We start from the raw sequence: 3,460 nt of genomic DNA, 5'->3' as shown, positions 1-3,460 counted from the left end.
CTCCAGGATCACACCCTGGACTGAAGGCAGAGGCTCAACCGCTGAGCCACCCAGGCAAGGACCATCCTAAAGATGCTTCAACAAGCAAAAAAATGCTCGAAACAAATGAAAGCATAGAGTCTCAGCAGACAAAGAGAAAGAGAAAACTAGAGAAAAACAAAAAGAAATATAAAAATAGAAGATATAGGGGCACCTGAGTGGCTTAGTTGGTTGAGTCTGTGTTTGGCTCAGGTCCTAATCCCAGGGTCCTGGGATTGAGCCCTATGTGGGGCTCCCTGCTCAGCAGGGCATCTTGCTTCTCCCTTTCTCTCTGCCTGCTTCTCCTGCTGCTAGTGCTCTCTGTCAAATAAATAAATAAAATCTTTAAAAAAAGAAGTAAGAGATATAAAGAACGCCATGGAAATTTAAGAACTAAAGTACAATAACCAAACTAAAAAGCTCAAAAGACAGGTTCTACAGCAGAATGAAAGGAACACAAAAAGTAGTGACCTCAAAGACAGAAGAATAAAAATGACCCAATCTGAACAACAGAGAAAAAATAGACTGGGGTAAAAAAGGAATCAAGAGAATGAGAAGATAAGCCAAGCTGGTCAAGAAAGATTTGCAAAATACATACCTGATCAAGAACTGTTACCTTGGGCAGCCCAGTGGCTCAGCAGTTTAGCGCCACCTTCGGCCCAGGGCCTGATCCTAGAGACCCGGGATCGAGTCCCATGTCGGGCTCCCTGCATGGAGCCTGCTTCTCCCTCTGCCTGTGTCTCTGTCTCTCTCTCTCTGTGTCTCTCATGAATAAATAAATAAAATCTTAAAAAAAAGGAACTGTTACCTAAAATACTAAAAGAATCTTAAAATTCAACAATAAGAAAATAACCCAGTTTTTTAAATGGATGAAAGCTCTGAACAGACATCTCTCCAAAGAAAATATAAAGATAGCAAGTAAACATATGAAAAAGTACTCAACATCATATGTCATTAGGGAATTGTAAATGAAAATAATGAGATAGTACTATATACCTACTAGAAATGCCGAAATCCAAAACACTGACAATACCCAAACACTGGTATGGATATTGAGCCAAAAAACTTTCATTCACGCTGATGGGAATGAAAAATAGTACAGCCACTTTGGAAAACAGTTGGCAGTTTCTTATAAAACTAAACATACTCTTACCATATGATCCAGCAATCACACTCCTTGGTATTTACCCAAACAAATTGAAAACTTAGGTCCACACACTAAAACCCACACATGAAAGGTTATAGCATGTATATAGCTATATATACCGTATACAGTTTTATTCTTAATTGCCAAAACTTGGAAGCAACCAAGATATCCTCAATATCTATGAGGATAAGCTATGGTACATCCAGACTAAAAAGAAATTATCTATCAAGCCATGGAGGAACTATAAATGTATAAGTCAAAGAAGCTAGTCTGAAAAGGCTACATACTGGATGATTCCAATTGTATGACATTCCGGAAAAGGCAAAACTATAGAGACAGTAAAAGGATCAGTGCTTAAAAAAAAAAAAAAAGGATCAGTGCTTGCCAAGGGTTAGAGGGGAAAGAGGGAGGACTAAGTGGAGCACAAAGGAATTTTTTAGAAGGAGGGTGAAGGAGCAGAAGAGAGAGAACCTTAAGCAGGCTCTGCACTTAGGGTCACTCAGATCTCAGAACCCTGAGATCATGACCTGAGCTGAAATCAAGAGTGGGACACAACGGACTGAACCACCCCAGTGCCCAAGCACAGAGGGTTTTAAAGGAAGCAAAACTATCCTGCATGATACTGTAATGATGGATACATGTCAATATATTTGTTTCCAGAGCCATAGAATGTACAATACCGAGAGTAAACTCTAAAGGAAGCTGTGAGGGCACCTGGCTTGTTCAGTCAGTAGAGCATGCCACTCTTGATATTAGGGTCATGAGTTCAAGCCCCATGTTGGAGATAGAGATTATGTAAGAAAAATAAAGTAAGCTGTGAACTTTAGGTAATAATAATGTATCAATGGAGGCTAATTGATTGAAACAAGTGTACCATTCAGTTATAGCATGGGGAATATAGTTAGTAATATTGTAAAAACTATGTAGGGTGACAAATGGTAACCAGACTTACCATGGTGATCATTTTGTAATGTATATAAATATCAAATCACTATGTTGCATACTTAAATCCAATATAATATTAATGTCAATTATACTTCAACAAAATTTTCATTAAAATTTTTTTTAAATGGGGCACCTAGGTTTCTCGGTTGGGCTCTTAATTTTGGCTCAAGTCATAATCTTGGGGTCCTGGGATCAAGCACTAGCGTCAGGTTCCACAATCAGCAGGGAGTCTGCCTGAGATACTGTCCCTTTCCCTCTGCCCTTCCCATTGCTTGTGTGCATGTATGCACATGCACCCTCTCTCTCTCTCTAAAATAAATAAATAAATCTTTATTTAAATAAATCTTTATTTTTTATTTATTTATTTTTAAAGATTTTATTTATTTATTCATGATAGACACAGAAAGAGAGGCAGAGACACAGGCAGAGGGAGAAGCAAGCTCCATGCAGGGAGCCTGATGTGGGACTCAATCCCGGGACCCCAGGATCACGTCCTGGGCTGAAGGCAGGCGCCACACCACTGAGCCACCCAGGGATCCCCAAATAAATCATCTTTTCTTTTAAACTACCTTAAATATAAATGATCTATATATACCAATTGAGAGACAGAGATTGGCAGAGTGGATGAAAAACCATGACCCAGCTATGTGCTATCTATAAAAAACTCACTTAAAGTACAATAATATTGGGAGGTTGAGAATAAAAGGATAGAAAAATATATATCATGTGAACAGTAATAAAGAAAAAGTAGTGGTTATATTAATACCAAATAAAGTAGACATTAAAGCAAAGAAAATTACCAAAGAAAGAGAAGAGCATTACATGATGATTAAAGGAGTGAATCCACCAAAAAGACAAAGCAATCCTAAGTATGTAGAATTTGCAATAGAGGTGCAAAATATGTGAAGCAAAACCTGATAGAGCTGAAAGGAGAAATAGAAAAAGCCACAATTACAGTTGGAGACTTCCTAAATTCCTCCCTCAACGACAATAGAATTAGAAAATCAGGCAGGAAATAGAAATCAACACTCTCAACCAATGTGATTTGAAAAACATTTATAGAACATGTCATCCAACCATAGCAGAACACACATTCTTTTCTGATGCCCATGGAACATATGTCAAGATAGAGCATATTTTGGGCCAGGAATAAACCCCAACAAGTTTTTTTTTGAGTAAGCACTTTGCCCAATATGGGGCTTAAACTCATGATCCCAAGATCAAGAGTCACATTGTCTACACACTGAGCCAGCCAGGCATCCCCAAATCCCAACAAACTTAAACCACTTGTGCTTAAATGCATATGTTCTCCAACCACAAAGGAATCAAAATAGAAACCAAAACCAGAAA

Source organism: Canis lupus, chromosome X (genome assembly GCF_048164855.1).
Source record: "Canis lupus baileyi chromosome X, mCanLup2.hap1, whole genome shotgun sequence".
Taxonomy (NCBI): domain Eukaryota; kingdom Metazoa; phylum Chordata; class Mammalia; order Carnivora; family Canidae; genus Canis; species Canis lupus.
Note: the sequence above shows the minus strand (reverse complement) of the source record.